This window comes from Aythya marila (genome assembly GCF_965140915.1).
Source record: "Aythya marila genome assembly, chromosome: 1".
Taxonomy (NCBI): Eukaryota; Metazoa; Chordata; class Aves; order Anseriformes; family Anatidae; genus Aythya; species Aythya marila.
In genome coordinates, this window is record NC_139042.1 from 139,789,879 (window position 1) to 139,812,151 (window position 22,273).

Below are 22,273 nucleotides of genomic sequence, written 5' to 3' on the forward strand. Positions count from 1 at the left end.
CCCCAAATTTCTACTAAAAAGTCTTGACTTAAGTACTCATAGGACATGTTAGAAATGTCTTCAAAATAGGATTAAATAAAAAAATGGGATTTATTAAAAGAATAGAGGTAAGCAAACAGCGCTGGGTGCACTGGGAATCTCCGCTCCACCAGGATGCACACCAGCCACATCAAGTAGCTGATTTTTATGCTCCTAGACTAATACATATTCATTACTACTTCTAAAAAAAATGGGTTATTATAATTAGCTTCCGGGGCCCAGTCCCTCCTACTGGAGCATGCACATCAGTCTCCGGTGGTCCCTCTGGGGGTCTCTAGGGGTCTTTCATGCTGAAGGCTTGTAGTCTTCCTCTCTAAGTTTTTTTCTTGTCCTTCCCCTTTGTACTTCCTTGGCACCGTGTCAAGTTTACACAGCATCCCCTGCAGGTCTTGTCTCCTAGCCATCCTTCAGCTTCTTTTTTTTTTCTTCTTCTTAACCTCTTGGCCACCTGGCCAGATATCAGAGGCTTGCATAGTATCCCATAACAGTCACTAGTTGTTATCAGTTGTTCTGAAACCCCCAGACATCAAAGACTTCATACAAACACAAATAGCTTTCTTATTGACACTTCACCAGTAATTAAAACATTCTTCACCAGCCATTCACAGGGACAGTCACACCTATAGCAGTGTTAAGTTAATCTCGAAGAAGACAAAAAAAAAGGCTGTAACTGTTAGAAATAGAAGTCTGGAATAACAAAGGCAAACAGGTTCATAAATTTGAGGAGTATTTTCTGAAGACTTGATAAATTGACTAGAATGAGGGGGAGACTGGGACACACTGCATCTGTGGTTCAAGAATTAAATTGCCAGTGCAGGACCCAGAGGCAGACAGGACTGTTCTTTATTGACACGAATTGTTAAAACATTCCTAACAGGACTTACCAAGACTACCCACTTTAGTTCATATTTTCTATGTATTTGCCTGCCTTCCTGATGAGGCAGAGGAATGATGACACAGCAGGGGAAAACAAAAAACAAGAACACAGTAAATGCATTTTACTGGGAGGCTGTAAGCCTGCAATGCTATCAAACAGATTTGATGGTTGGTAGGAAACAGCAAAAGCCTTGACATGATAAATGAGGTTTCTGTAGTTCCCATTAAATGTCCTACAGATCTGCCAAAACTTAAGCCCCACCCTCCACCCACCCAAAGGCTTATATGTGTTCACTGTTAGGACCTGTTTAGATCAACAACTCACAGTACTGCACTTGATGGGCCTTTCAACTCCTCATTTAGAGCACAGGCTAAACACAGAAAATGATAGATATACTTGAACCAAAAACTTAACTGGATTTTTACTGCAGTTGATTTTTTCCTGTTTAGTAGGGGAAAGAAATGACAAGCATCCAGACTGCCTCCACTATATTCTCAGTACTTCTACTGCTGATGCTGTGGAGTAAAGGGATATCATGAAGGAAGGGGAATTTGATTTAACTACAGGAATATTACAACAATAATGGAATAGGAGCAAAAGAGAGTCTGTGCAAAGATTAAGTGAAAAGACAAAACAGTATAGCCTCTAGTTCAGGAGTCACAAGGCTGGAAGCCAAGAAACCATATGAAAGTAACACCATGCTTGTACTGATACAAGTCTTTTAGGAATCATTTTTGGCCTCCAAGCAATATTTACAATCATGAGAACAGCCACGCAGATCAGACTGAATGTTTAAGATGGCCACAAAAGAATTTTTTTTAAAAAGAGGATCACTAAGGAGAGAAGGGGAAGTTCGTTCTAATGAACCTAGGCAAGAAATATATCCTAGAAACTTAATTACACTGATTAAATATATCAGTTCCATGGTAATTAATACTAGTTGAGAACTGAAACTTTGTACACTGAGGTGTTTTAACAAGTAGTTCACTCAGGTCATAGTGAAATCAGAGCAAACCCATCTCATTATGTACTCATATGCCTTAGAGGAGGATGTACATCCTTAGAAAAGAAATCATAGATACTGTTAGGCTTGAACTCATTTATCATATTTACTTTATAACTCAAAAAGAAAATGTCTTTATAACCAGCATAATTTAACAGACATTTCTATTTTTTATTTTTTTTTTGTCACTGTTTGATTAATTTAGAAAGCAATAGTATCTATTAACAATTATGCATCAATATCTTCATAACCTTTCATACGCAACACTATGGATTGTGACACGCTACATTAACTGCTTGAATCAAAGAAAGAACTTCTACTCTTGCTTTCACATGCCAGGAAAAGGTATGTGAATCCTGGTTATGAGATATATCCAGATGTTTAATAACTAGCATACCTTGTAAAAAATCTGAAGACCCTAACTCTGATTTCACATTAACCACTATAAGTTAGAAGCAACTCCAGCCATGTTACCTCAATATAAAAGTAGTGTGGAGCCAGCATCTGGACCTAGACATATCTAACTCTTCTAGATGTAAAAGATCGGGAAATATGAAATTACTAGAAATGCACAAGCAATGTTAGGTATTTTACTCTCTATGGGATTAGAACCACTGAATTATCCAATATTAATATACTTGCTTTGCTTCTTTGCATCTTCTGATCAACTCTCAACCATGAACTGTAGTCTCATGTAGGCATTGTAATTAGCATGCTTCCTTCCTTTCTGGAACCATGCTGATTTTTTAAATGGAAGTGCAAGACACTCTTCCAATTGAATGTAAATTGTATAATTTATTAATTATTTCAGTAGCACTTGATATTTATTTTAATTAATTTTTAAGTCAGACGTTAACGCTGTAGAGTAACAGCAGGACATCAAAATAAGTTTTTTTTTGGTTGAGAGCATTTTTATGAAAGAGTAAGTAGTGCACTTTTTTTTTCACATTATAAAGGTTTAGTGAAATTATGCCACATAAAACGGATGTTTCCAAACAAAATAAAAAAGTAGTTTCTCAATGTGTTACCTGCATGTGTAGGTCAAGAAATAAAAGTAATAATACTCACTTCATCACAGCCTTTCCTGCAGAGCTGTACCAGGATCAGCAGTCTCTGCGGGGACAGGATTAGGAAGTTTAATTAAAGTCCTGCTTCCTTAGGCTGTGGCTGGAGGCAAAACTCTCCACGGCACCCATTGGAATTCATGGGAAATGCATCCTAAGCCAACAGTTATCTTCCTCTTGTTGTGTTCCCTTTAACTGAGGGAATCAGTCATACATGTCAGAGAGTTTTTAAGAGCTTACTCTGAATTGGCAGAGACCAAACCTGTGAGAACATTTGACTAACAGTCTTGGGACAGAGAGTTGTCTTAATGTTGAAAAGCAGTCAGCAATCCTTTCTATTCACTGCAGCTAGTAGTTGAGGAATGGACAACGGCTATCTGGGCAAGTAGATCTACAACCTCCTCTCCTCATCCCACATTACTATAGCAAACCATAGCACCAATAGCATTTCTGTCTATCCCAGAATCTTGTGGCTGAACAAAAGTGAGACAGCATGCCTCACTTCTTTAATGACACCAATAACTTCAGAAGTACTGCCTTTTAAACCAAGAATTGTCTTTCCTAGTCCTGCTGAACTTCAGGAACCTGACATTCTACTGAACCTTTTATTAAAACTGCAAAATGGGAATTACTTTGGCCCATGGACACATAAAATTGAGTACAGAATTCCCTGATTTTAACTACATTTTTCACCATACCATATGAATTACTCCATATTAAGATGGCCACAGGTTTTTACAAGAACAGTGCTTTGTCTGCATTTTGCCTCTACATGTACCAGCACTACAGCAACATAAATATCATGTTTCTGGAAAAAAAAAACACAGGCCCTCTTTTCTTAAAGAAATTGGAATGATACAAAAATAGCAAACAAAAATCTAAAAATAGAGTGGTTTTCAGTGAAGTTTTAAGATAACAATAAATTTGCTTAAATATTTTGGCTGCCCATGACCCCAAATAAATCACTCAATACTGAGTTTCATTTCCTCCCCATCAATCAAGTTGTAGCTAGAACACAGAAGATAAAAGGGGACAAAGTAGTATTGGCAAGGCTTTTATGCCAGTATCATTCAGGAGTATGCATGGCCCATAACATAAACAGTATCAGCTCTGCATTCACCTGGGATCTTTGCATTGTGCTGCAACTTGCAGGAAGGGTATGCAGTGCTCAGTGCCTCATGCTCCTACCCGCCTCCCCTTATTCCCTTCCCCATTTCCAGATCTGGAAACAAGACATACTTCAAGTCTTTATGACAGTTTACTTTGAGTTGTACTTCAACTGTGAACAGCTGAAATGTGTTTGTTTTTTTAATGTTTAATTAAAACAAACAAACAAAAAAATACACAACACCCCCTGATTCCCACTCCATGCTTGTGCTTAAAAGTCCTTACTTCATTCCAGTTATTTTACCAGACTCACAGTTAACATAATTTGAAGTCTGTGCACATGGAATAAAAACCATGTCCCTCCCTAATGTTCACAGCCTATCCAAAAGTAAGATATCTCATGCTATATTCCCCATCAGCTAGAAGGGAGAAAGAAACCCACTTTCTTCTCTGAAGAGAGACAAGCTTAAATGGCTGATCCTCTAAACGTCTTTTCAGAAGTGACTAACACCTTGATGCAAGAGATCCAAAAATCACCTCCCAGCTGAGCCCTGCATCTCCTTACATATTGCATAGCTCACCTTCTTGTTATTCCTTGTTCAAGGAGTAGCAGTTCTTCCAAGCCTTTCAGATTTGGGTCCCAGTGGAGAGAGGATCAATGATCGAGTTTGAATATATTTAGACTCCATATTACAACTCATGTGAAAACTTCATGGTATGCACCAATTAGGCAGATAGTACACAGTTCTGTTTCCTTACCCTCATCCCAATAACAGCACTTGTTTTTTTTTAAGCAAGAACACTCAACATTTTACAGTTTAGGATACTAAATATTCCCAACACTCATACCACTACAACCCTCCTGAAGATCTGCATTCCCACCAAAGCAATACATAACTTAAAGTTAACATAAAGGTCTTCCTGTCCCTGTGCCAAGACAGCATGAGATTACGTAAATCAGTGGAAAACAAAGATTTCAGCTTCATATGTTGTTCTGCAAATCCTACCTCTTTTTTCTCATCGGTGCATGGAAAAATGCAGTGGAGAGAGAAGCCGCTTTTCACAGGCAGTAATGATGCTTTCAAGGTCACAGTCCAGATGCAAATTTACAGAAAACAAACAGTAATAACATAACTTAATCATAGTTTTTTCCTGAATCTCTCCAGTCACCCTGGGTTCATGTCATTATTTCCTTTTTTTATATGCCTTGCTAGTTTGCACATTTCAGCCAATCTTCATATACAATACTGAATACAGACAATATAACAGGAATTAAAGCTCTTTGAGAGCCTATGTGCCACGTTCAATTAACAGTATCAAGAATCTTGTAGCTAGCAGCAAACCCAAGATACATAATAGGACTATTTAGAGTTTACCAATGGATAAGATACTACACAAATACCTCCTCTTTTGCTTTCTCCTCTTCTAGAAAATTACAGTAGACTTCAAAATAAGAACCGCTTATCTTATTCCATCATGCAAATTAGCATTTAAGTTGGTGCAGAAGGACAAACCAACAGGATGTCCATTACTCCCACCTCATCCAATCTGCCTTATGCAGCATGGAAACTATATCTAGTGCTGCAGCATGGCTTAAGAGAAGCAAGTTCTAAATAACTGCTTTGGGAATCAGCTGGAACAAACTGCACTGTGTCTAGCACAACCTTGATCTAAGCTACAGGAAAGTTAATCTCAAAAAGCCAATAGCCAGGCATATGTCAACAACATGTATGAATTACTATTTCTTAGTCTAGGGAAGCCAACTTCTCTATTTCCTTTGTGCTGCCCTGTCTTCAGATAAAATGTCTTTTAGGGCTTTTTACTGCCTACACAAGAGATGAGTTATGCCCAGTAATATTGGCAGAGAACACCTTTACAAGAAAATTCCCAGTAGTCAGATGCAATATATACACGCCCATTTGGTATAAAGGGAAACCAGTCCTTTTCTGGTAGGAATCGCCTCTTGACTTGAATACATTGAAGGAAAACTGAGCTTTTGCCTGGAAAGAATCCATAATGCTTGGCAGTATTAACACACTAGTAGGAGCAAAAAGCTTTGATGTAATTATTACCAATAGGTTGTATGCATTAACTACTATTTCCAAACCAGCAGGTTATTCAGCAGCTTTAGAAACAATAAAACCCTCAAGACAAAAAAGAAGTTTAAGAAATCATTAGTAAATCTTATGCATTCATGATAAATTGCAATTATAAGCAGGTATACATGCTGGGAATAATTAGCAATATACCTCAACATTATTGAATGTCAATGGAGTCAAGAATACTCTTCATGGAAGAACAATACAGAGGAAGCAGCTAAGTTGTATTTAAGAGGAGACGTGGGCAATTCTGTTAATTGCAGAAAAAAGGCCAGATATAAATAGGATGGGCTCAGTTTGTAGTATTTCTTCAAAACCAGGACCTTCACAGATTGAAAGATAGAAATAAAGTGCAACAAGTTCTCTCTAAAGCTTTTAGGACAGAATAAGGTACTTGTTAACCTTTTTTTAAGACACTGTCACTCTAAATCGGATCTTTGGTGAATGACCATTTTCTTTTCAGTTGTCCACAAGCATCTGCTGATACTGTTAAGTAGACATCTAAGAGAAATATTAATTTAGCATGAACAGAGTATACACCTCAATTCTATATGGGCAGAGTAACCAGGTAGTCTACTCAGTCTCTGTAGAGCACACCACCACCACATTAGTAGGTTGGATTGCTGAGCGCCCTACTTGGAGTAACCACAAACTCAAGCTTTATTACTTCAGTAATAGTTTACTAGTATGCTCTGGTAAAAATAATAATTTGTTAACAAAATTGTCAATGACAGTGTCTCAAAAGTGTGAGACTGTCCCTGCTCCCCCTTAACAATATATTACTAGCTTTGTTTAGTGAAAACGGCAGATTTATTTTTCCAAACAAGAGCACAAGAAACTGAAGGAAAGAAAATCCCATACAAGTATGTGAAACCCGCTACTGTCTGTAGCAACTTAAAGGCCTTTAAATTCTGACTGTAACTGTCTCAGGTTAACAGAGCCTCTGGAAAAGCCAGAAATTGTAATTCAAGCTTCTTCACATTTAAGCTTCTGCCACTATAATTTGGCTGACATACCTAAACTCCATGAGGAAAAAAAAAGTTCCTAGCAATAGGCAGATGCCCATGTGCCAGATTTCCAGAATCAGCACTCTTTAAAAAGAATATCCTTCTTTAAAAAAAAAAAAACAAAAAAAAAAAAAAAAAAACAAACAGTAAGGATAAGACTATTTTAAGACTATAATTTTTTCCTGAGAAATTTAAAGACTCGTTTTAAAACAATTTCAAAGAAATTAAAGAAAAAAGGTATTCTACTCAGAAGAACCATGAACTGAAAACAGTCTCTTTTAGCAAAAGACTTATCAGTTTGAAGTATTTTTAGATTAGACAAGAGAATCATCATGCTACAATCCACTATGTAAACATTTTCATGGGTAGAAGAAGTTACTGCATATTAAAGCGATTGTTTTGTTGATGTTAGCAGACAGTACAGCCCCACTAGGAAGAGATCTGGAGGGTGCTGAGGACCTGACACACACCCTTTACAGACTTGCAGAGTGAAAGAGGTAAAGAAGGATTTTAGATCAGCCACAGCCTGCTTTTGTGGCCTCAGTGCCTCTCTGCAGCTTGAGCACATTAGCTACACTCCTGGAATGCGTCTTCTGGTCTAGTCTCATTGGAAAGGAATCTGCTCACAGGCTGTGAGGTGACTCCAATGCCAGTCACAGCACAGTGAGGGTTTGGCAAGAATGGAGGAGGGAAAAAAAATGAGGAAGGGGTTAACAAAAAACAAACAAACAAAAAGACTTGCTTCAGAGTGCACTTCTGATGGGAACTGATGAGGTAATGCAGATGCATCCAAAATCTTTATAAGAAACAGTCACTGGAAGCTGTACTCAACTTCAGATTGATGTGAATGCCTAATTATTATTAAACTTCAGGAAATTTACTTACTTGAACCAAATACCCACATAAGTAGTAAGATTTCCCTTTCTGACTGTCTCAAAACCAGTACTGGTTTACACAGTACAAAGTGTAGTCTTTCTGGAAGATACAAATAGCTTTGTTTGACTAAAGCTAGGGTTAACAGAATTCATGGGACAAGTAACAATGTTGAAATGAGGGGAATATAGCACAATTTATGAACTGCATATAGATCGGAGTATACAAACCAAAGGTTTCTGGTTTTAAATAACATGAAGTTATGAAAGCTCTCATATAATTGATAATAAACAACTACAAGTCCAAGTGATTTTGATAGCAGTGGAGGCCACTCAACACCACAGAGAATAAGAATAGAAATAGAAATATGAAGAAATAGAAAGATGAAGTTCTGCTATGGACCGTCTTAAGCACTGTGAAACCTTAAACAAATCTGTTTGCCCTTGGTGCCCTTGTGATGGAAGGGAAGAGTTTTGGCCTAAACATTAACAAAGAGCATACTTGTTAACAGTGTATTAATCAAGTGACCATTTTAAGATCAGATGATATATGTGTTGCCTGGGGATCCATTTCAAGATTCTGAGGTTAGGGTCAGATTAAGGTAAAAATGTGATAAACCATCATCTCCAGAATTCCTTTCTGAGATTTATATAATGTTAACAATTTTTCAATAGCAATATTAAAGTGAATTAGTTCATCATTTGAAATTCCTATGTGACTCAGTAAATCGTTGGAGTAAACAAGGAACTGCATGACATGGGAGGAGCTACCTCTTTCAGGTGTGGGTTTTGAAGTCTTAACGTGATATTGATATCATGACTTTATCAGAAAATTTAAACATTTTTAGAAATACATTTCAGAGTGAAGGCATTTTAGACTCTGTATTGCCAAACTAAAGCAAAATGAAATCACTAAAATGATATGATTGCAGAAGTTAAGGATTAAAGTGTAAGTAAAACTAGAAGACATAAAAATGGCCATTGCTTCCCTAGTATATCTATCTCTTTTCTCTGCAAGTCACATCTGTTTACTATCCTAACAAATGAATGTTAACTCTGGCAGCTTTCTCCCTCCAGAGCTAGGACAGACAGAAAAAGGCTGGATTCAGCCATGTATCAGTGACATGTCATCTGAGTTCTAAATGCAGAATCTTCTGCAGATTAAAGCAGAAATAACAGTTTTGTGTTTTTTTTTTTTTTTTTTTTTTTTTCAGACTGAGGCTGACTTTGCAGTTCAGGAAGTCAATAAAAAATGTTTGACTTGTAAACTAAACAGATTTAGTCTGTAAGTCACTGAGAAAAAAATAAATGTAATGCTCTCAGCATGTCAGCTTGACAGGGTCCCTTTGCTTTTCTGACCACAATTCTAATTTAAAATTAACCTTTCAACAACTGTTCAGTTTTAGTCATCAATCCTACTACTGTTGAAAAGCAATAGCAAAAACACGTGTTGACTTCAATAGGGGGAGGATGAGGTTCTGGATAGTGCTTGCCTTATAAGTGATGGTCTTGTGACACATAAAATAATCATTAAAAATCTCAGTATGATTTTGGCAGGCAGAAAATACCCTGTTGACCCAACTCAGAACACTAGACACCTACATTCATTTGTTCTCCATTCAACAAACAGAAGCATAGTTTCTACCCGCCACACACACCCTCCCCAAATCAAGGCAAGAATTTGATAGAAAACAAAAACTACTCTATTTTAGGTAGAACACTGAACTTCAGTTTTGTAACAAAGTAGAAAATCTCCAAATTTACACCACATTTGGAAGGCAAGCACAGCCCCCAGGGGCATCTCATAGTAGGCAATGAGTTTATACCGACCTGCAGTTTCTAGGTGGTGGAGGAGTAAGGCAAAAGACAGTCCCATCTGCCCTCCAAAAGGTGATCTAGGAATCTTGTGACTCCTGTGTGGGTAGTTAGGGTCTGGCGGCCGGAAGATATCGCGCTGTACGGAAAGGTGAAGCCCCTCCCTTGATGGACAGTAGCATGTGGTCTGTGACGTAAGCAAGCGGAAGTGACGCTATGGGCCTCGGGTATATAACACCATGTGACTCGACAATAAACGCCATTTGCTATCCACCACATTGGTGTCTGTGAGCCGAGGGACCGAGCGGCCTGGGGTTGGTTGCCGTGCCGTTCCTGAACCAGGTTGCCACTGCCCTCTGAAGGCAACACTCCTGACATGTTAAAGTCATGATATGTGGGTTGTAGGATGTTTGGCTGTTTAGATAGGAAACAAAATGTGTTTTATCGTTATGTCCTGTAAGAAAGAATTCAGACATGTAAAACAGAGAATATTGATTATTTGGGTTACTTTGTGAGAATAAAGGATCTTTAAAAAGTAAGTGTATGGAAAACTCATTGGCTGCACTTTTTCTGTCTAATGGGTCAACTTGCATAAGCCATTTCTTAACCTAAGCAATTTCCTAGATGTTCGAGGGCCCTTTCATATTTTTTTTTTCTAGTCGTAATGCATAAAAAAAAATAAATTGCAAGGGTTGGGGGGATGGACCTTCTCCTTTTTTTTATCCTTGATTGATCATTTCTGGCAACATCATTGTTGGCTTATCAAGAAGTTTAAAGAAAAATGAATGTTCAACTGCAAATGTGTTAGGTACGTGCCATCTGTGCTCTGGAGCTTCTTGTCACTAGCCTCAAAGTTAGCTGTCAGAGTCACAACATTCTTTGCTTATCAAACTCAGACTATTTCACTCTGCTCTGCAATTATATTGAAAACATTTCTTTGATCCCTTTAAACAGAGCATGAATACTGTAGCGTAAAACAAGTTGCAGAGCCACTACAACTCCTTGTTGAATTGCCCACAACAATAGATTCTGAGGGCAACAATAGATTCTGAGGTACCAGCAGGCTTCAAAAGGTAAACAGAACAAAAAGATAACAAAAAAGACAATTCTTATACAAGTTCCAAAATCAAAATACATTCCCTTCTCTGGTATATTGTACCACAATACATAAAAAAAAATAAATAAATTTTAAAAATGGGCTCAGCATAGCATGCTAAAATGGATACATTTTCACCTGTTTGGATTATCTGTTCTTGAAAATCTAGTCAGTAATAGTTCCTGGTCTGTTCAGTTCCTGCCTTGTGGTACACCTTTTTCAAATTGTTTAGCTCTATCGGAAACAGAGACACTTCCTACCCCACATACTGATCTGTCATCACTACTTCAATGGCTCTGAGCAGTTACAGTTTTGTACAGTCTAATTAAACCTTCATACAGAACCTGAGCTAATTAAAAAGCCAACAAATTAAGTATGAAACAGACTGACTGTAAGTGGGTATTTATATGATGCAGATACTTGCTGATGAATGTGTTTCTGTTATTCTTTTCCCTCCTGCTTCTTTCAGCAGCAGAGTCAACAGCTGTGGGCACATGAAGCATCTACAGCAATTTAAGATTCAGGTGTTAAATCCTGATGAATTTTTTCCTCACAGTCACAAGTTGCATTACTGTCTCTACAGTATGCTCTGTGGTGGTATATACCTGGGGCTTGATTCTATTCCTGAATTCAACTATCCTACTGCTACTTTTGATTTATTTTATTATTTTTTTTACTACTATTATCCTTACTATATGCACAAGAATAAAGTCATCTGTAAATTTCTCATGAGAGTCTGTGTGGAAAAAAAAATAAATGGTTTTGACCACTTTCCAGCTCAGCAAGTTTCAATTAAATTGGTTCCTTTTCAGGTCTTAGTAAAAAGATGCTTTTAATGTTGCATTAACAAATCAATGTTGAGTCAGAATAGCTTCTACTAAATTTCTGACCAAGAAAAACATTTCATGGCTTTTGTTTTAATTCCAATGGCAGTAATTGCTTCTAAATTAGTAAACCTAGCCCTGAAATGTTTGTATTCTCTACGCACCAAACAAAACAAAACCATGAGTGAGAACTTGAATGTAATGCTGGCCATACTAAACTGTAACAGTTTCCATTGCCTAAAGTAACAAAAAATTCAAAAGGTACATAAATAATATAACTATTAATAGTAATTTGGATTATATATATTAAAAAAAAAAAAAAAAGGAAACTTCCAAATAATTTCACCTATACACAGAATGTAAAAAAAAATAAAAAAATCTACTTATTACATTTTTTATCTGTAGTAGTATCTATACCGGTATAGTATCTATATAGTAGTATCTATACCAGTATAGATACTACTACAGGTTCAGGTATAGTAGTATCTATATCTGAACCCTTATCTTAGACTATAAGCATCTTACTCTGAAGAAATTAAATGTAGTAAAACATTCGATAGCCCTAAATGAAAATATGATATAGTATATAAAATTAGAAAAAGTGACCATAAAAAAATTAAACCATTTCTAAATTTAAATTTGTATCATAGGCTTTAGTATAAGAACGGTTATTTAAAAACAAAACAATAATTAAAAAAAAAAAAAAAAAAAAAAACAACCTCAAGATATTAAATGAACTAGTTTTCCAAGGACAATTCTATCAGGAGGCCAAGAGGCACTGCAGTGTTCTAGCTAGAAAGACACACTACTATACACTAATAAATAATTCTAATTATATTCTACCCACAAAGTCTCTGGGAATATTTTAAAGGTGCAGAAGCTTATTAGAGAGTGCAAGCAAAATCATGTGGCTATATTATGATTTACCTATTCTGGCTGATATATTTTAGAGTGCTCAGCACCTTTTCATATAAATTACATCTTGCAATATCAGTTCCTTAAAGAACTTCCAAGATCTTTTAAAGATGGCTTTTGTAGTTCAATCATAATTGCAATGGGAATTAACATAAAGTATTAAAATTGAATGACATTCAAGTAAGTTTACATCAAGTAAAAATATTTCTACAAAACTGGGTATTTGTACTAATGGAAATATTACTGTTTCTCTTTTGACAGTCTTGTGGTTTTAGAATCTTAGGTACCGTCTGATTAGATGAAAAAAGACAGTGAAATTAGCCACCCTGTGGCCTAATTCATTTTAATGATAAAAAAAAAAAATGCAATACAATTTCTTGAGATTTATTTTTATATAAAATCAGCAAGCTGATCTGTTCAGTCAAGGGTCCACAAAATGAAATGCTGGAGAGACTGCAAGAATCCCCAGGAAAGAATAGGAGGAGAGTAAGACTACCCCTTTTGGCTGCAAACCATCTTCTACCAGCTGTGGAAACTTCTCTCTCAGAGCTGGAAACAGATGTGTAGTTTCCTGCAAGGGTTAGATTCTGATACTTTTAGAACATTTTATCTGGGGACTGAACATCTCCCTTAGCACAAAAATTTATGAATAAATTTTGACTATTTTAATTTTCTAATTTATTTCACTAATACAGGTTGGATGTAACACAACTTCAACTTGAAAGCACTCTAAACTTCGCAGTACTAACCTAGCAGAAGCTAGAAGCTTAGGAACTGCTTATTTATGTTTTGATCAAATAACCTCTCATCTCTAAGATACTAGCATGAGATGTCGGATCTAGCAGCAAAACATTATAACAGATAGAACACAAGCAAACATTTAAAAAATATACTAAAAAAAAAATAATATCAAAATACAAAACTTTACAAAAGGAACTGTGCTCCTCTTTCTAACCTTCCATAATGATTCAAATTCTGGATTTATAGAGATGTAAGACTCACTGAGGGAAAAAAAATATATTGTCTGCCTCATACCTACTGTTCAAGCATTCAGATTCTGCAGACCATGTCCACAATCAATAAATGCAGGAGATGTGATTCTGAGAAGCAAGAGAATTGCAGATGACAGGGAACATGCTCAGCTGGAGTCTTCCTTCATCTCTAAAATGATGGAAGCAACCTCAAGCCTCTGTTTATTGACTTACCTGACATTAAACTGTCAAACTGGCCCTAAAGAGAGGGTAAGACTTTATAGCTCAACACTACCATCTTAATACCATCCAGAAAGACCTTGCTATCATTAAGCATCACCATATCTCACAAGTTTATTAGAGATAAGAAGATATGTGTTGGTTCTTTATTGCAGAGCAACTAAAATTATGTAAATTCAAATGCTAGCTTATCTCAATGTAACTCATTTGAGAGCTCTCAGTAGGCCCTTCATCACTAAGTAAGCTGAATGAACATCAGTGACCACCAGAAGACATTTACCTTCACTGCAGAAATAGGTCAGGTATCATTTATTCTCAGAAGCTTTAAAAGTGACTGGCACTCCAATCTATTTCCAAGTCCATTCCAAGTCTGATTTTTCTACTTTATTGTCAGTGGAATCTTGGCATCTAATGTTGTGCTGGTATTATCTACTTCTGGGGTTCTGTTTCTTTCATATATTTTGAGGAAAATAGATCAGTCACATTTTCTACGGTTTTTGAATATGCGTTATTTCTAGATTGAGGGAAAAGTAATATAAATCATAGGTTGGATTGATTTTACTGATTTGCTACTTTCTCTTTGACACAACCCAAAACAACTTTTTTTCCCTATGGAGTTAAAAATCAAAATTAAAATAAAATGAATATGAATATGAGTATGAATATAAATATAAATATATATTTTTAAAAGACAGCAACTACCTTGTGGCTTTTTTTTCCCTTACTTCCCTGGTTGTGCTCAAGTCTTAATTGCTCCTACTAGGTGAGCTTATGTGTTTTTTTTTTCTTGAATTGATGGAACAGGATCAGTATTTTTTCACTATATATCCTAGATCCTAACTATTACTAAAACAAAATCAACAACAAAACATGAACATCTGAACTGGCAGAACAATAGAAACCATGAATGTACACACTGTTCATCTTGTATGCTGTTCTAGGCAGGGCACTGGCTAGACTGTTTTACTGCTAGTAAAATTGCCCTTTGAAAAATAACAGTGATCACCCTAAGTATTTTTAATAAGCCTTCTGGACCTTAGGTCCAAACACTTTAGGAGAATCAAGATAGACTTTCTGTAAATTAGAATGTGAATTTCAAATGAAGTATTTCCACTGTTGAACATTTTTTCATTGTTTTTGCATACAAACAACAAAACTTGAATGCTTTCTTTTTGCTTTAGTCTGTAAGCACAACCAATGGCAACTGTTTTAGGATCTCATTCTGAGCATTAAGAATGGTTTTAAAAGTATCAACAATTTTATTTGGTCAAAACTCTTCTCAAATCAGAGAAGAAAATTTAGGTGAAAAAAAAAAAAAATGCACCCAATAACCTTGTGGCAAAGGTACTTGCCTGGAGTATGAGAGTTCCTTACAATATTTTTATTATAGCTTTTAAAAACAGAACAAAACCAAAAACAAACAAACAAACAAACAAAAAAAAAAACCCTGCATAACAAAACAAAAACCAGCTTGTACAAATAGGTGAATGACAGAGAATAAGATCTGTTTTTTTCCCTTAAGAGCATTGCAATTGCCTGAGATGTTGGAGAAAGAATTTCAAATACTTATTCTATCTGATTCTGGGTAGGGACTTGAGCTCATTGTTAAAAATCCTAAACAAATACTCCTCAATGACAAGATTATTTAGTTACTCTAGGATGATACTCTTATTTTAAATACCTTGCAAAGGATATCTGGAAGTGCAGATTCTCCTTCCAGTGCCAAAAGAGGAAAAAAATCTTAATGCCCTTGAATTATTTCAAAAAGTAACATTAATTTCTGGACAATTTCATTACATTCTTTAAAAATATGTATATATATATATATTAAGTTCTGAAATTATTAATGACTTCCTCCATATATGATGGTAAATTTATTAAGGTAAATCATAGAAATTAAGTTATAGTGCAAACCACCGTTTAAGTATTTTGTTATTGTTATTTTTGGTACAAATACATCTGCAAAACTTGAGATAACATTCCCCTAGGCACTAAAAATAAAAAAGATATAAACTTTATATTGGAATCTGGGGTATAAATACCCTCTTATAAGCATATAGTCTTGTAACTCAGATTGTGCTGATCTTTGTGAAATATTACGTTAAATGTTTAACTACACAAAAAAAGTCATCTGTTTTCTGGAAAAAAGTCTTACTGAGCAGAGCAGAATTCAGTCTAAAATTGGAAATTACAATAATTATATATAAAGAAGATGTATGCCATTTAAAATCTCTTGCCTCTTGTCATTAACATCCTAATTACTCAAGAATTTAAGAAAGATTTTTTTTAAAGCTCCATTATGGCAGCCCAAGCCATATGAAGAGACTATTTTTATGCTTTAATGTTTGCATTAGAGTGAAACTTAGAGGCATTTATCGTGTGTTAGTCCCTTAATAGTTATATGTACTGAACATAAGCTGTGTCCCAAAGTTTGCATAAAGCAGATGTTAACAGAATAGATGTTCTGTGTGGCTAATTACGTTAAGTAAGAAACTGAAAATCAACTTGACAGTTCACTGTGTAGTAATGTAATATTGTTCTGGGACTTCCACATGCCAAAGTACCCTATTTACTCAAGAATCACACAGCTCAGTTTTTAAAGATTCTGAACATACTTTCCATTCTATTGAGAAAAAACTTCTAATTACCTGGATAATAGATGGTTCAAACTATCAACTTGTAAGTTTAGATGCCTCTGATTTCATTCCCACACCGACCACAAGCTGTTCTCACTATGCTACCCAGTATCCCAACTTTCTTTGGGACCATCTGTCTTTGGGACAGTGTTTGACCATAGGTGTGCACCGCTGTGGGGGCAGGTAAGGTAATGGCCTCTACAACAGAACTAACTCTGTGGTACTGTCCTTACTTCTAAACCTTAGCAGCTAGGAGGCCTACCAGGAGACTGCAAAATCCTTCATGATATCATGGAGAACACACTTACAGAGACTGTGAGAAATCTGAAAAGCTATGGAGTTCTGTTTGTGACATCCAATGTGACTTGTGTACTAACAGCACTTCATCACAGATCAGTTTTGTAATTTCTGCTGAAAAACATTTTTTTTTCACTGTCAGCATGGTAAAATTCTAATTATTGAACATAAGAACATGCCTCCAAGAACAATTCATCATTTTCAAGGGGAAAACGGATGTTTGCATCTTGTTCATGTAAAGAGAACACAACATCCATGGGATTATGCTGTATTCTGTTTTCCTTCTGTCATGAATGAATCATAGAGAATCATAGAATCATAGAATCTTGGAATCATAGAATCATAGAATGGCTCAGGTTGGAAGAGACCTTAAAAATCATCTTGTTCCAAACCCCTAGCATAGGCAGGGACACCATCCACTAGGTCAGGTTGTCCAGGGTCCCATCCAACCGGGCCTTGAACACCTCCAGAGATGGGGCATCCAGAGCTTCTCTGAGCAACTGTTCCTGTGCCTAAATACCTTTGAGTATCTCACTGAGGAAAGTATCCAAGTTCATAGATGATGAAAACATCACATTTGGCTGAAAAGCCTGTATTTCTAGTTCTGTTAGTTTGTTGTGGTTTTAGATCTCTAGTTAGCCAGTTCATATGCTGTGGAAACTGTTAAAGTACCAGATGTAAAATTTGCAGTGCTCTTCCTAAAGAACTGATGAAAAGTAGGCTTTAAGAGACAGATCTTGTCTGGAAAACGTTGTTCTTTAAGCCAAAAGGAGACTGCAGGGATGGAAACACCAGCAAGCTTTAGAAATCCTGTGCCATTTGGTGCAAAACCACGTGCTTCACCAGGTGGTTTCTAACTATACTTTTTGGATCAAGGCATTATGGTTGTACACAGAATACAGATAGTCATGTACTCCAAATTCCACCTTATTTCCAGCAGTTACACTGCAGGGAAAACAAAAAAAAAAATATGTTTTTTAGATGTTACTTTTCTCCACAAGCAGTTTTGACTCAAGGAAGGCCTTGCACCAAGTTGTACAAATCCTCATCTACAGAACTGGAGAGTGAAATGCAAAGTGACCTCAGCTGATCAGTGATCTGCAGACTTGCAAAAACTTCCAGCTTAATTCAGAATGAATCCTCTACCATGTTCATGGACCTGGATAATGATTTATTTCCATTATATACATTGGAAACCTACTATTTTCCATAGCAAAGTTTTAGACGTGTAATCAAAGTTCACTTGATTCTAACTTAACAGCTCAGAGTTGACTCAGTTTTGGCCACCAGACCTGAAACTCACATGTGAGCTTCTGTTCACTAGAAGAATGAACTATGTTCTGTTCACCTCTGCACCTGAACAGGCATTTACACCCCTGAGTAATGAAAGCAAAACCATTCCAGTACAGAGGACTGGCCAGAACAGATTTGGTGCTGGAAGGACCAAATCCACACAACTGTACAAGTTGCAGAGATGGGCAATCAACCGCAAACCCCATAACACTTCAAGGAGAGGAGGTGGCTTTTTTTTTTTTTTTTTTACTTTCTAGTTTTTGAGTTCCTATGGGTTAGGATCAGCGGGAAGGCCAACAAGGCAAGCATCCTAGTGGGGGTCTGTTACAGACTGCCAAACCCGGATGAGGAAATGGATGAGGAATTCTACAGGCAGCTGGCAGAAGTTGCGAAATCATCAGCATTTGTTCTCGTGGGGTACTTCAACTTCCCAGACATACCCTGGAAGCACAACACAGCCTAGAGAAAGCAGTCTAGGAGGTTTCTGGAGAGCGTGGAAGATAACTTCCCGATGCAGCTGGTTAGTGAGCCTACCAGGGGAGGTGCCCCACTAGACCTGTTGTTCACAAACAGAGAAGGACTGATGGGAAATGTGGTAGTCAGGACCTGTCTTGGGCAGAGTGACCACGAGATGGTAGAGTTCTCCATTCTCGGCAAAGTCAGGAGGGGGATCAGTAAAACTGCTGTCTTGGACTTCCGGTAGGCTGACTTTGAGCTGTTCAGAACACTGGTTGATAGAGTCCCTTGGGAGGTGGTTCTGAAGGGCAAAGGAGTCCAGGAAGTCTGGGTACGCTTCAAGAAGGAAATCTTAATGGCTCAGGAGTGGTCTGTCCTCACGTGCCCAAAGACGAGCCAGCACGGAAGAAGACTGGCCTGGCTGAACAGAAAGTTGTGGCTTGAGCTTAGGAGAAAAAAAAAAGGGTTTATAATCTTTGGAAATATTATATATATTATATAATATGGAAATATTATATATATTATGGCCACTTGGGAGGACTATAAGGATGTTGCGAGGCTGTGCAGGGACAAAATTAGAAAGGCCAAAGTTCATCTGGAGCTCAAACTGGCTACTGCTATTAAAGATAACAGAAAATGGTTTTATAAATACATCAACACAAAAAGGAGGACTAAGGAAAATCTCCATCTACTGGATGCGGGGGGAAACAGTTACAAGGGATGCGGAAAAGGCGGAGGTGCTTAACACCTTCTTTGCCTCAGTCTGCAAGAGCAGTTGTTCTCTGGATACCCAGCACCCTGAGCTGGTGCAAGGGCATGGGGAGCAGAATGTGGCCCTTATAATCCACCAGGAAATGGTTGGCGACCTGCTACAGCACTTGGATGTACACAAGTCGATGGGGCCGGATGGGATCCACCCAAGGGTACTGAGAGAACTGGCAGAGGAGCTGGCCAAGCCGCTTTCCATCATTTATCAGTAGTCCTGGCTATCGGGGGAGGTCCCAGTCAACTGGCAGCTAGCAAACATGACGCCCATCTACAAGAAGGGCCGGAGGGCAGACCCGGGGAACTATAGGCCTGTCAGTCTAAACTCAGTGCCAGGGAAGCTCATGGAGCAGATTATCTTGAGTGTCATCACGCGGCATTTGCAGGACAACCAGGCGATCAGGCCCAGTCAGCATGGATTTATGAAAGGCAGGTCCTGCTTGACAAACCTGATCTCCTTCTGTGATAAAGTGATGTGCTTAATGGATGAGGGAAAGGCTGTGTATGTGGTCTACCTTAACTTCAGTAAGGCCTTTGACACCATTCCCCACAACATTCTCCCCAAGAAACTGGCTGCTTACATCTTGGACTGGCGTACACTTTGTTAGGTTAAAAACTGGCTGGATAGCCAGGCCAAAGAGTCGTGGTGAATGGAAATCCAGTTGCAGGCTGGTCAATACTGGCGTCCCCCAGTGCTCAGTACTGGGGCCAATACTCTTTAATATCTTTATCAATGATCTGGATGAGGGGATCAAGTGCACCCCCAGTAAGTTTGCAGACGGCACCAAGTTAGGTGTGTGTATCAATCTGCTCGAGGGTAGGAAGGCTCTGCAGGAGGATCTGGATAGGCTGCACCGATGGGCTGAGGCCAACTGTATGAAGTTCAAGAAGGCCAAGTGCCAGGTCTTGCACCTGGGGCACAACAACACCTTGCACCTGGGAGATGAGTGGTTAGAAAGCTGCCTGGAAGAGAAGGACCTGGGAGTATTGTTTGATAGTCGGCTGAATATGAGCCAGCAGTGTGCTCAGGTGGCCAAGAAGGCCAACAGCATCCTGGCTTGTATAAGAAGCAGTGTGGCCAGCAGGACTAGGAAAGTGATTGTCCCCCTGTACTTGGCTTTGGTGAGGCCACACCTCGAGTACTGTGTTCAGTTTTGGGCCCCTCGCTACAAGAAGGACATGGAGGTGCTCCAGTGAGTCCAGAAAAGGGCAACAAAGCTGGTGAGGGGTCTGGAGAACAAGTCGTATGAAGAGTGGCTGAGGGAGCCTGAAGAAGAGGAGGCTCAGGGGCGACCTTATCACTCTCTATAAGTACCTTACAAGAGGCTGTAGCGAGGTGGGGGTTGGTCTATTCTCCCACATGCCTGGTGATAGGACAAAGGGGGAATGGGCTAAAGTTGCACCAGGGGAGGTTTAGGTTGGATATTAGGAAAAACTTCTTTACCAAAAGGGTTGTTAGGCATTGGAATGGGCTGCCCAGGGAAGTGGTTGAGTCATCATCCCTGGAGGTCTTTAAAAGACATTTAGATGTAGAGCTTAGTGATATGGCATAGTGGAGGACTTGTTAGTGTTAGGTCAGAGGTTGGACTAGGTGATCTTGGAGGTCTCTTCCAACCTAGACGATTCTGTGATTCTGTGATTTTTAAATTGCACTAATTCCGTTCAAACAGCTCTACTGACAAAAAGGAGAGAGAAGCATGCACAGATAGAGAAACCAGGCAGCTGATGCATTTTAGAGGCATCACTACTTCAGTTGCCATATTGTTCAACTACAGCCACAGGCTTTTATACTAAATGTTAAAGCTAGGCAAATCATTCATAAAGAATGTGTTTACTTTGCAAAATTTCTTCTAGCAGACTATACTTTCCTTCAAGCATACTACTATTCAGATAAGCTGATCAACAAATGTGTTAATTGCATATTGAAAAAATGATGTTGTTTAGAAGAAGATTGGTTTGCTCCCTCATAGATGAGTAACTGTTGCATTTGAGTTTGGTGTGGGTGCTCACATTAAAGAAATTTGAGATCTCCCCTCCATGTGTGGAGAAATTCAAAAATATCTCTGTATATATATTTGTAAAATGCAAATGCAACAATAATAACAGGAAATTAATAGCAAAGTTTATGATTAAGACTAACTGATTTAGAGTGGATATTCAGGAATTCCTTCCACTGTAAATTTTCTCAATTCCACTTAGTTCTGGGAACTAGTTCAACACAGTATATTCTTTAAAATGGTCAGCACCCTACTTTGTTTATTATGGCTGCTGTCTAGATGTGAGAAAGTGCTAATGTAGTTAAGACCATGTAGTGGAAACAGGAGAGCTGGATTCTTTCTTTCTTCTTTCATCACCTGTGAAAGTCATAACTTTGATGATGGGTGCACATGGAAAAGCAGCTTTAGGCTTTCCTGTTGCAGAGGTTTCAGTGTTTACAAAACAGTAAAATAAGAGTAAAATAAACTGGCCATGCTAGTTATACCATTGGTAAGTCCAGCCTAGTGATCTTAGCATCCATCCTTTTTTTCAAAACCTAATGTTACAATAGCCATAGAGGGTCAAATTATGGTTCTTTTTGGTCAGTCAGTAACTTTTGTCTTCTCAGTGAACAGTAGCAGGAAACTACCAGAAAACAAACAAACAAACAAACAAACAAACAAAAAAGACACCCCACACAGCTAGGTAGGGTCACCCTCCAAATACATTTCCAGCCATTAACAACTTAATTTTAAGTACTTTGGAGCCAATTTATGTCTGTGTGTTTATTCTTAAATATATTTTCTTCTGCTAAGCATTCCCTTATATGTTCCCTTCAACTGTAACAAACATATGTTCAAATTCCTTCTCTGCCTCATTTTTTTGATCTCATGTAAATCTGTTGTATCCATATCCACTAG

The 22,273-nt window shown here is 37.8% G+C and overlaps 1 protein-coding gene across 1 annotated transcript in view; it reads left to right on the plus strand.

The window, feature by feature from the left end:
* Positions 1-22,273, plus strand: part of RERGL (RERG like) — a gene marked incomplete at its 5' end in the record, with an annotated part of 42,643 nt that overhangs the window by 10,964 nt on the left and 9,406 nt on the right. The gene's annotated exons all lie outside the window — the stretch shown is intronic.